This window comes from Neophocaena asiaeorientalis, unplaced genomic scaffold (genome assembly GCF_003031525.2).
Source record: "Neophocaena asiaeorientalis asiaeorientalis breed wild unplaced genomic scaffold, Neophocaena_asiaeorientalis_V1.1 scaffold543, whole genome shotgun sequence".
NCBI lineage: Eukaryota > Metazoa > Chordata > Mammalia > Artiodactyla > Phocoenidae > Neophocaena > Neophocaena asiaeorientalis.
Genome location: NW_020173671.1, coordinates 1193301 through 1205944, shown reverse-complemented (window position 1 = coordinate 1205944; position 12644 = coordinate 1193301). Strand labels below are relative to the sequence as shown.

At 50.0% G+C, this 12644-nt stretch overlaps 1 protein-coding gene across 1 annotated transcript in view; it reads left to right on the top strand.

The window, feature by feature from the left end:
- PIK3R5 (phosphoinositide-3-kinase regulatory subunit 5) overlaps window positions 1-12644 on the top strand; it is a 70477-nt gene that overhangs the window by 1096 nt on the left and 56737 nt on the right.

The following is a 12644-nucleotide window of genomic DNA, read 5'->3' as shown; positions in this document are numbered from 1 at the left end:
GTGGACGTCTTGTGCTTACCTGCTTCCTCAGTGTGGCCATCGCGGTGTGGGTCCAGGAAGACAGAGAAGACAGTTTCAAATGGTCCAGCTCTCTCTTCCTGCTTCAGGGTACCCTCCTCTGCTTTCTGGAGAATAACTAGCTGGGACGCTGGGTAGGGACAGCTCAGGGTCTTTGTATGCTGGGCCTCATTGGGGTTTTAAGACCCCTGCCAATCTCTTAGGTGAAGGATGACAAATTATCTTCTCTCCACAAGCTGTAGTGGAAGAGGACCTTCTGCCTCCCCTCCCTGTCCCTCCCTCCCTCCCTCCCGTGCACCCCTTTTCATTTCTTTCGAGAAGAATCAAGTGGAAGCTAACTGGGTGAAAAGCACGTTTGGGGTTACTGGAAGGGTCGTGATGGGGAGGCTTCACAGTGGAGGCTGCTCCGTAGTCCCAGGTTAGTGGTTGATCACGAGCTTAGTGGCTGAGAAGTGGGAGGAGAGCCAGTCGCCTTTGCGTGGGCAGCCCAGCGTTGGAGGCCCCAGCTTGGGTTCAGACAAGCACTCAAATAGTGTTGACTTGGTATTAGTTCAGAGAGGCTCACCCCAAGAAGCCGAGCTGGCCAGCCCTGTGGGACCTCTGTGAACCAGAAGGCTTATCTGGTGCAGCTGTGGGTGGGCTGAAAGCCTGGATCAGCTTCTTAAGAGGGGAAGCTTCTGGAGGGGCAAGATAGGGTGGTCGCCAGCAGCTCAAGGGAGAGGCGTGAAGTTTTGAACTTTGAGCTTCTGTCATAGATGGGGTGGGAGGCGGACAAAGGAAAGACTACATCTGACTTCTGCCCAAAGGCAAGATGAGACACTCCCACAGCGAACATATATTACATATTAGGGTATTCCATCAATTCGAAGATGTACATATTTTCACTTTTTTTTGAACAATTCTGAAACCGAGATGCATCTTACCATCCATGGTATCCTACCATTATAATAGGAGCAATATTTCTTTCTTAATGGCACACAAAATAATGGTGCATCTTACAATTGATGGCATCTTTTTTTAAATTTATTTACTAAATCAGAGTTTCTAAAACCGTTCCAGCTGTCCTGCAAGATGTTCCACGAAAAAGAAAAGGACTCCTGTCTAAACGTTCATGAAATAGGAAACCCTGTTCCCTCCCTAGAGATTTATCAAGCATGCTAGCACAATAAAGTCTGTGAGAAGTCTTATAGGTGAAAAAGTGATTTAATTTTTTTTAACATCTTTATTGGAGTATAATTGCTTTACAATTTTTTTTTTTTTTTTTAGATTCCATATATATGTGTTAGTATACGGTATTTTTTTTCTCTTTCTGACTTACTTCACTCTGTATGACAGTCTCTAGGTCCAACTGATGGCATCTTATTCAATTCTGTTAAACACGATGTGTGTTTTACAGATATGGGGGGATGCTTTCGATGTACACAGATACACACAGAATTATGTCATTCTTGTAAATGAATTTGCACACATCACTTTTTCCGGTAGCTCTACCTTCTAAACACCAAAACTTTCATGGCATCCAGTTTTAAAGGAAATCTTTGTCAAATGTGTCGCTTGCCTTTGTAGATCTAGCACACGGTACGTGCTTTAATAATTTCTTGAAAATATCAAACGGTTCTACCTGCCATATTGTACCTTGGGTCTGCTCGGGGCAAAATTTCTGTCATCTTTCTTTTCGTCCTTTCCCCCTTTAGCTATAACTTTATGGTGTTGGGCAGTGGGCTAAGTACTTCTCCATTTCCTTTAATCTTCACAGCCACACTCTGAGGTCGCTACAGCTGTTATCTTTATTTCATGTGGGGGGGAAACTGGGGGCCGAGACCACACTGCTAGGAAGCACCAGAGCTGGGCTGATGACCAGAGATGACCCAGCCCAAGTGGCAGCCTGTCTGTACCTGTGGAGATCGTGGCTTGTAGCGCATGACTTTGGGGGCCTGAATCGTGGCCGTCTCCAGGTCTTTTCTGTTTGCTTCCAGGCTAGTGGCTGGGAGGTTATGGATAGTTGGGTTATCAGCTAAGTGACTTCCGGATACGCGAGGTATAGCTGTAGCAAGGTGCGTGCGATTGGAGGGTGGAGGCCGATGAATGGGAAAAAGTGGCACAGAGCAGACACTGGCTCCTTCTTGTGTCTAGCGGCTGTAGCAGTCGGGGCACATGGCTTTGAGCTTTGGAGTTTGTCCTCAGCGGGAGACGCCTGCCTCCAGCCTTCCCCAACTCCCAGCCCAGCCTCTTTCCTGTTGCCACGGTGACGTAAGGCAACCAATCTGAACAAGTCGCTTTTCAGCTGCGAATCCTTCAGAGCTGCTCTTGCCCTCTGGAGAAGGTCCGTACCCCTTAGCGTGGCTAGCAAGGCCCCCTGCCCCCCAGCCCGGGTCACCCTGCCTGCTTCAGCTCCTGAAGCTCGGGCAAACCTCTGTACCTTTGCACGTGTTCTTCCTTCCCTCCACGTTGCCCTTCCCTTCCTCTGCCTGCCCAGTGGAGCGTGAGTGCATCCTTGGATGCCCAGCTCCAACCTCATCACCTTTAAAGTCTTTCCCAGTCCCCTCCTCACTCCATAGCACTGGCCACCCTGTCCTTCCGTCCTCACCGTGCCTTTCATGTCCTACCAGAGCACTGGCCCGTCTGGCCTGCAGGGTCTGAGCATCAGTGACCAGCCGTCTGATGCTCAGCCTGGCTGTTCAGCCATCACCACCGCAGGATCTCTCCCCAGGATGTCTCAGGTGAGAAATCCCCTCGTAGCAGCAGCAGGAGGATGTGAGTACAGGGAGGTGTGAGGGGCAGAGGGTGGGGTGCAGAGGGAGTGGTGCACTTTTCATTTTCGTGTCCTCCAGTCTTTCTGCTGTTGTTGTTGACCTAGGCAAATGAGTCTGTGTGGTTTCCTCGTGGGGGGCAGGGCTGGGCTGTGAAGACTAAAGGCAGCTTCCAGGCTTCTGCCTCTTGTGGAGTCAAGGGACCGTGTTCCTGCCTGACTCCTCCGCTCCCAGCCCTGTGACCCTGGGTGAGTCCGTGTACGTCTCTGGGTGTCAGTTTCCCCGTCTCCCTCCAAGTGCACACGAGATGCTTTCCATGGCCCCTTCCTCACCTCCAACGTGCCATTCCTTGGCTTAGCACTTCTGCACGGAGCACCTTCCGGGTGCCGGGCACGTACTGGGCTCTGAGGATCCTGAGTGCGACAGATAATGTTCCTGCCCTCGTGGAAATTAGTCTAGTGGGCAGGACACTAGACACATATCGTGTAATGACAGTCGTGACAATGATGGGGTCCTCTGAGAGTACAGAAAGGGAGCCCAGTATAGTTTGGGGGTTAAGGAGAGGCTTCCTTGAAGAAGTCACATTTGAGTTGAGACTTGAGAGACACAAAATAGAAGAAAATAGCAATGCTAACAAAAATAATTCCTAACACTGAGCAGACACATGCTAAGCGCTCTTTGGGTGCACCCTCTCAGGTATTCCTTTCGGCATCTCTGTGGGGTGTGGGGTCCTCCTCTCCTGCGAGAACGAGGTGAGATAACTCTGGCATAGACCAGGGGCTCATCCCCTGTGCCCCATCTCCTCCTTCCTTGCCCCTCCCCCATACTCCAAGGTCTGGCTTCACGGCATTAAGGCCATAAGTGCTGTTAGGGGGCGCCTCCCTTTTCCTTTGCACTGATCGTCGCCAGAGAACGCGTTTCGTTGCTCCCTGCAGGAGTCCCCTGCAGGAGTCCCCTGCATTTGTGCTTTTATGTTGGCCATCCACGGAAAGCCACCGCGTAGTCTACTGGCCCTTCATTTCGTCTGTCTTGGAGCTGCTGTCCTTGCAGGGTTAAGCAACCCGATTTTGTGTATTCTCTAAGAAGTCACCTCTTCAGCCTTCACATCCTTCTTCTTCATCCCAAGTTTTCTTCCCAGGACCACGAGGTCTCTGCGGACGTACCTCTGGCTTTTGGGTCTGAGCATTTGTTCCTGAATGGCTTGGTGGTTTTGACTCGTGTCAGGCAGTTCTCCCCACGGCCATTTCCATGCAGCCGGGCTGAGGCCACCCACCTCCTCAGTGCATTTTCTGGGTGAGATCACATCCACATCTGCAGCTCTTACGGAAGAGTTTTGAACCCTCTCTCAATAACGGGCCTCTTTGAAAACTGATAAAGTGATAGATCATCTCCTCCACCCCCTACCCCCCTGGCAGAAGGCACACACACACACGCTCTTGCAAAGTTTTGCAGAAAACCTCAGGGTCTTCTCAGACCTCTGCTGTCCACCACGGAGCCCAGGTGAATAGCCTCTGTTGTGGAAAACAGGACTTTGTCTTCACTGATTTCTTTGGCTAACCCCCAGCACAGCTCCACGCGGGAGTTGGCTGTTGTCAGAGGCAAGGTGGGGTGATGATGGGTCGTGAACACATGCAGGCTGCAGAGGAAGCCGCTGGTGACTCCCTGGGGTGCTCTCGGGGCTCCGTGCAGGGACCAGTCCCGAGCCACATGCGCGCTTTCTGGGTTTATTGTCAAGTCTTGAATTCAGTCCGTTTCCAAGATGATTAAAGAACATTACTTTGGCTAGTGGTGTCCTTAAAAGAAACCCTCTGATCCGCGCGCCCCCCCAACCAGGGAGCTAGATTTAAGGCTCCAGAGAAGCCAGAGACCACGAGACCAGAGAAGGTGCGCGTTTGTACCTCTTTGCACGAAGACACTGTCCAGGAAGCAGAGAGGCAGCCACTGCTGCTGTTTTTGCCGCAGGTATTCTCACGGCCTCCCGCATGCCCAGGGACTGGGGGGAGCCTGAGGCTTTGTTTCACTGATGTGGTCACAGCTCTTTAAGGGCCGATGCCTTGAAGTCAAGTGTCACGTGTGAAGGAAGTTTTCTTCAATTCCTCATTTGTAAGGATTTGTTAAAGCATGAATGGAAGTCAGGTTTGTCAGTTACAACTTGAAGCATCTACTGGGAAACTCTCGTATTCTTTCACCTTGAGATAGATTTGCACGACATGTTATATTATTAACTTCCTTCTGCTCTGCTTGCACTTCTGGAATAAACTGTACTTGGTCAAGGAGTTTTGTTCTTTCCGTACAGCGCTAGGCTTGATTTGCTGCGATTCCCTTTAAGATTTTTGCATCTATGCTCGCAAGTCAGGTCGGCCTATATTTTCCATTCCCGTACTGCCATTTTCAGGTTGTGATGTGCTGGTTTTGTGACGTGCTGGGTTTGGAGGCATTTCATCTCCTCCTGTACCCTGCGGACAGCTTGTAGAGCTGGGAATGATCTGTTCCTTGGAGGCTGGGAGAACAACTCTGGTCTTAGGTCTTCCACTGCTGGATTCTTGGTTTCCCACCCCCCCCAAGCCTTCCTCTCCTTTTCTCTCTTCCTCAGTCCTCCCATGTACACACCTAGCACCTCAGTGCTCCCAAGCTGGAACCCGAGAGTCATCTTTGATTCTTGGGTCTCCAACAGTCAGCCAGTAATTCCCATGAGTCCCAACTTTCTCTGCCCTTTGGCTAAGGGAAGGCCCATTTCCACACTTAGATGCTTCCATCCATCTGGAGAGCAGTTCAAGGCCAGGTGCTGCATTTAGCGGGGATGCAGATAAACCACGTCATACCCGGAGAAAGGTAACCAAGATAGTGGTGGCATAATACAAAATGTTTACGGAAGGAGAGATGTTCTTCTCTAAGAGGATGTAAGGGAGAAGTCATGTCCATCTTTAGATGTTTGAAGGGCAACATCCTTTGGAAAAGGTGAAGACCTGCCCTGTGGAGGTCATTCTCCAAGAAGGAAAAGGGACTAATGAAGGGAAATTATAAGGAGATAGACCTCAGCTCGCCACAAGGAAGATCTTGAAGAAAGTCAGACCGGATTAACAATGGAATGGGTGGCATTGTGGTAGTGAGTTCCCCATTGGGAGATGTATTCGGGGAAAATACATGTCAGATGTAGAAACTAAAGCCATGAGAATGGAGACGGAGATCACTTCATTTCTAAGAGTTGGTAGCTCTCCAGATCACAGTGGCCGTGTCATACTGGCTGTAGAAAAGTTAGTTGTTCTGAGAACATGATTTGAATTTAAGAAATTCAATGGCCTTGAATAAACAGATCCCAAAGCTGGGCAGTTCCCTTACGAATCCCACAGCCCTGCTTCACAGCCCGTTTCCCCAGACCAGGAGCCTGTTGGCGGTTAGAAAACCAGAGCCGTCCATGGTGAGACCCTGGAAGCATGAGTGGACACCGGGCTGCTTGCCCATATCCTGTGCTGGAGAAGGGGCTTTTGTGATGGTGGTGGGGGTCTCTTGTTCTTGCCTCCTTCCAACACCAGGTGAAGTAGGCTACTTCAGAGTCACCTTCCTGTGTGGCTGTCACAGATATACTCTCAGGGCCAACCCCCCCAACCAGGTTGCGCTGGAAATTACTGGCCTCTTGTTCTTGGGGTTTTCGAGCCAACGTTTTGTGGGCCTTTGCATCTTGCATTCACTTCTGTACTGACATCTTGGGAGTTTCATTTTGAGAAAACCCCAAACTCAGAGCTCTCCTTGGCCTGTTGCTGTGCTTAAGAGAACACAGGGGGCTGTGCTGTGATGTTCAGGCTCCAGGATGGGAATAGAAGATGAGCTGTCTCATCCTAGCTGTCCCCCACTCACCTCCTTGCCTCTCTGAGCCTGTTCCCTCTTGGATCAATGGGCTCTATATTCTGACACCCCATGAGTTTTCAAAGTCTGCTGTCCTAGAGTACATCAGTAGGAGCTGCTCTGATGGGCTGAGCAGAGAGGGGACCTGCTCCTTCCTTCATGGTACCCATGTCATGGCGGGACTCGCAGAGACTAAAGTCCTTCTGATCACGGTGGTGCCCTGCCTCCCTCTGCCCAGGCTTCTCTACTGGATGGCTTCCTCTAAGGTCATTGGTGGCCTTGTAATGGCAGATTCCAATGGCCTCCTCCCAACTGCATCTCTCTCTGCAGTGTCCGTAGCATTTGCTGCCCAGCACCCCTTGCTAGAGCCTCTTCCTCACCGTGTGCACCTCCTGGCATTCCTCTGCACATTTCTCTTCTTGCCGGCCGTGGATGTGCTTAGCTCCCTCACCCCAGACCCTTGTCTCCAAGCCCATGCTGGTCATTTTCACCATTTCAACATCAACACACGCCCAGAGCCCAACTCTTCATCCACAGAGCAGGCTTCCTCTCCAGACTTCCCCATTTGGGGGTCTCTAGTGAAACCAGACTCCTGGTCTGGAGATGTCGCAGTCACCTCTGAGTCCTTCCTCCCTCTTCCTGTCCCCGCTCTCCAGCCAGCTTTGATGGTGCTTCCTTTCCCCCAGGGTTCTTGCTTCTTCTCATTTCCCCATCGTCCTCCCGGCCACACCACTCAGCTTTCGTCACCATCACTGTAGGCCTGCTCATGGGCCTTCCGGGCCCTGCTCTCTTCCTTGCTTCCCCAGGAGATTCTTCTAAAAAAACTCCTTCGTCATCATACTCAGAAGCCTTTGGTGCCGCCCGCCTCCTAGGGAAAGTCCAAAGTCCAAGGTCTTATGTTCTAGTTTCAAAGCTGAGTCCCGCTATCTTCTCCATGAATCCACACCCTCTCCTCCAGCCTGACTCAGGTCCCCCAAGACCTGATGGGTGTTCTTACCTCTCGCCTCCCCCTCCCGATGAGGAAAACTTCCCAACCATCGTGTTCAGTGCCAGCTCCCCACTGCAGGGCTGGCATCTGGTGATGCTCAGCTCGTGTTCGGTGCATGAATGATTGCTTGGTAGCAGCCAGCACAGAGGAGGCCTGGGTCAGCCCCGGTGGCTGATGACTCGGTGTCTGAGATCTCTGTGGGGTTCAGTCATCCTCTGGGGATGCACCCTCCAGGCATCTCCCTGGATTCTGTGGGCATCTGAAGGGGCAAAGCCCTGTGTCTTTGCAGTCCAGTACGGGCGAGACAAGGCAGATGTCCTCCCCTGGGGGGCTTCAGACCCCGGAGCCCCTGGCAAAGTCCAGCTGCTAAGCCCTGGCTCCTTGGGAACTTCCGTCCCACCCTCCAAGTTACTCAGATTCAAGGCAGCAGCTCTCTAAGTCAGGGAGCTGGGAAGCCCTGGGGAGCTGCCCCGGGGACAAGCCACTCCCAGGCTGGTGACCCCGCCTTACACAAGCCTGGGGAAGTGTCTGTTTGCAACATGGTGTTTACAAGGCAGAGGGGCTTCCTGTCTGCCTACCAGGCAGGCTGTGGGGCAATCAGGAGCTGTGTCTTAAGGGGAGTGGGGCAATGAAATGCTTGGAGGATTTCTGAGGATTCTTCAGACATCCCAGGGGGTGCCTGGCCGTGCTGACCCTGGAAGACGCCAAGGGTGAAGTGGAACGAGCTCCAGTTTTTAAACTGGGAGAAAATTAAGTATGACTGATAATAATTATTAATTTGCACATTGCCCTTTACAGAAAGCATTGCTAACAGTCGTGGCCCTGCTAGTCTAATGTGCGGCCCATCAGAATGAAAAGCGGTTCCCTTCTGTCACTCCCAAGCAGGGATGAGCTGCTTTTTCCTTGCCTTTTTTTTTGTGTGTGAAAGGGAGTTATGCTTTGGGGAGGAAAGAAGGCTTTCTGGGGGAAGGAGAGAGTAGTGGAAAGGCCTCCCCAGGAGAGAGAAACTTTCCATTCTACTTCCAAGTCCATCCAAGGTGGAGAGTGACGCGCCTCTCTGTGCCCACCTGAGAAATGGGCTGAGACTGGCCCACCCACCAACCTGGAACCAACCGGCATGACGCCCGCAAGAACATGGGCCTGTGTCCAGGGCCCCTGGCTATCTCTGGTTTCCAACATAAGCACCTGGAAAGGTCTGGGAACGTGCCTCGTGATCTCTTGGCTCTGGGGACAGGAATATTCCAGGTTCTCTCTCTGGAGAATGGGTGATCCAAAGATGGGGCTCACCCTCTTTACATGACTTCTGAGGACCTGAGTTTGTTTACTGTGGTGAATTCTTTCTCTGAACCCATTAGAAAAAAGATGCAGAACGTGAGCTGCCCCTCCCCCTGCAGGGCAGAGGTGCAAGGGACACCTGTGCCACCAATGCACTAGCCTGCCGGTCATGGTGCGATAATCCTGGTTTGTGTAGGGAGGTTTGCTGTAAAGTGCAAAGGAAGAAAACAGTAAGGGCACAGCCCTTGAAGAATCTGATACTCAAACCTCCTACTTGAAAGTGGCAGAGGTTGGCCTGAGGGCTGGGGTTGAGAAGGGAGGTGAGAAGTTGAGTTGAGCAGGGACTAGCCTTGTGTGGCATCAGGAAAACACACTTCTGAACAAGTGAGGCTACAGGACTCAGGCCCAAGGCATGTGAACTGTTCCGGGGTCGGGAGAGGAGGTCGTTCTAGAAGGCACCTGAGTCAGCTGGAAAAACAAGATGGCGGGGACGTGTGGGAATTGACAGAAGCAAGCCCCCAGTACTGGGCCAAGTACTGGATGCAATGGATGCAGAAGGAAATACCACCAACTTCCCACTCCCCTTATCCTCCCTCCCCGGCCCAGGTGCTATCACTGTCCCACATTCTCGCTGAGATGGGTGTAGCGGCTAAGAACGCCCCTTCTTGCGCCAGCCCTCATCCCTACTGGGTTCCCGTCAAGGCTCCTGTAGAGGGAATGTTGGAGGGATTGGGTTGGCCTCATGGTTGGGTCCACAGCTCAGTCCTCTCAGAGAGTCCCGTTGCCCCTCCTCCCCCTACCCATCCAGTGCTTTTGAAGATGTGATTACTTCCCATTGACTGTGTTACTCCTAAGACCTGCTCAGTAGATGGAGGTGGGAACGTTATTATTTTTTTAATTAAAGACTTAATTTTTTAGAGCAACTGTAGGGTTACGACAGGACTGAGAGGAAGGTCCAGAGATTTCTGCACATGCATAGCCTCTCCCATTATCAACACCACTCACCAAAATGACACTTTTTTTTTAACCAAGGATGAACCTACATTTAAAAAAAACTTTTATTTTATATTGGAGTATAGTTGATTGACAGTGATGTGTTAGTTACAGGTGTAGAGCAAAGTGATTCAGTTATACCCACACAAGTATCCATTCTTTTTCAAATTCTTTTCCCATTTAGGTTATTACAGAATACTGAGCTGAGTTCCCTGTGCTCTACAGCAGGTCCTTGTTGGTTATCTATTTTAAATACAGTAGTGTGTACATGTCAATCCCAAACTCCCAGTCTATCCCTCCCCCCCCCACACCCTTTCCACCTGGTAACCATAAAGAATGAACCTACATTGATACATCATAATCTTCCAACGTCCATAGTTTACCGTAGGGTTCACTCTTGGTATTATACATTCTATGGGTTTTATAAATGTATAATGACATATATCTATTATTATAATATTATACGGAGTATTGTCAATATCCTAAAATTCCTCTGGGCTTTGTCTGTTCGTCTCTCCCCCTCCCCCTCCCCCAGGAAAGCACTGATCTTTTTATTATCTCCATAGTTTCATTTGGAGGACATAATTTTTCACTAAACTATTTGATCTTGTCTAGGGAGGAAGAGTTTTGTAATCCCCATACTTTATTCTCATGGTACCTTCTTATCAACCCATAAACGATTATCTCCAATTCATTTACCAAAACAGTACCCTCTCAACCTGAATTGCTTCAGTGCTGGCCAGTTAATCCAGTTTGCTCTGAAGAGTGTCTGACCTTTAAATAACTCAGTCACCGCTGCTCCCCACAGAGCGGGATACACAGAGGTGGGCACACCATATGGGAAAGATATGCTGCTTCTCTAGAGGATGACTTCGGCTTTCCAAGGGAATCTTGGGTACATCATGTAGTCTCTATTTAAGGTCAGACCATAAAACATAGTCTACAAATTTGAGGAAAATCCCACCCGCTGTATCTAAATGACACAGTAATGGACAAACAAAAACATAATTTTGCTTCTTAGATAACTCAGTGTTGGCTGAAATATTGGTTAGTATATTGGTGTTTTTTATTTCGGAGAGACCCAAAATGGTAGTGGCTTAAACAAGATAAAGCTTTATTTCTCCTTCATGTAACCACAGTCTGAGCATAAGTGGTCCAGACTTTACATGACAACGTCGTAGGCTGGGAACCTATGCTCCTTCTGTCTTGTTTTTGTCTTCCTCAACATGTAGCTTTCATCTCATGGTGCATGATGGCTACTCTAGCAATTGCCGTCACATCTGCATTCTAGCTAGCAAGAGGAAGAAAGCAGCATGCTTATTCCTTTTAAAAGCATGATTTGGAAATTACACTTATCAACATCTACTTATATTCCATTGGCCGGAAGGTAATAAGGTGGCCACACTTAGCTACAAGGGGATCTGGGAAATACAATCTAAATTTTCAAAAAATTATGTTACTGTAGAAGAAGGGAGAATGGATATGGAAAGACAGTTATGAGTCTCACCCACATTTGAACTTTACTAGTTTGAGATCTTTCTGAATCTTCACTGTCGTATAACAGTTCTTTATCCCTTCCATCGTGCAGTAGCCTACCTCCTAAGCCCTGTTGAAAACTGTTAATAAAAAAATGACATCCTGGGCTTCCCTGGTGGCGCAGTGGTTGAGAGTCCGCCTGCCGATGCAGGGGACGCGGGTTCGTGCCCCGGTCCGGGAAGATCCCACGTGCCCCGGAGCGGCTGGGCCCGTGAGCCATGGCCGCTGAGCCTGCGCGTCCGGAGCCTGTGCTCCACAACGGGAGAGGCCGCAACAGTGAGAGGCCCGCGTACCGCAAAAAAAAAAAAAAAAGGCATCCTATACCAAAAGGTGGAATCAGCCCAAATGTCTATCTCCAGACAAATGAGTAAACAAAATGGGATCTGTACGTACAATGGAATAGTATTTAGCCTCAATAAGGAATGCAGTTCTGATATATGTTATAGTATGGATGAACCTTGAGGACAGTATGCTAAGTGAAATAAGCCCATCACAGAAAGACGGTATTGTCTGATTCGGCGTCTATGAGGTACCTAGCGTAGTCGTACTCATAGGGACAGGAAGTAGAATGGCGGTTATCGGGGGCTGGGGAAAGAGTGAAGTGGGAAACTAGTGTTTAATGGGGACAGAATTTCAGTTTGGGAAGATGAAAAAGTTCAGGAGGTGATGGTGGCGATGGTCACACAACAATGTAAATGTACTTAATGCCACTGAGCTGTATATTTTGAAATGGTAAATTTTATGTTATTTATATTTTACCACAATTTTTACCATGGCATGCTCTAAAGGATCAAAAGCAGAGTTCTCCGGCGTTTTAGGAGAGGTGACCCCCAGATGAAGACCCTTGGCTGTCTCTTTTTTTTTTTTTTTTTTGCGATACGTGGGCCTCTCACCGTTGTGGCCTCTCCCGTTGCGGAGCACAGGCTCCGGACGCGCAGGCTCAGCGGCCATGGCTCACGGGCCCAGCCGCTCCGCGGCATGTGGGATCTTCCCGGACCGGGGCACGAACCCGTGTCCCCTGCATCGGCAGGCGGACTCTCAACCACTGTGCCACCAGGGAAGCCCTGGTGCATGTCTTTTGAGCATGTACCCGGGGGTGGAATTGCTGTGTCATGGGGCAGGTTGTGCTGTGGTGGGTACCGCTAAACGGATTTCCATTTGGAAAGTGGCTGGACCAATTCACGCCCCACCTGCAATCATGAGGGTCCACGTGTTTCACATCCTCACAGTGTTCTCCATCT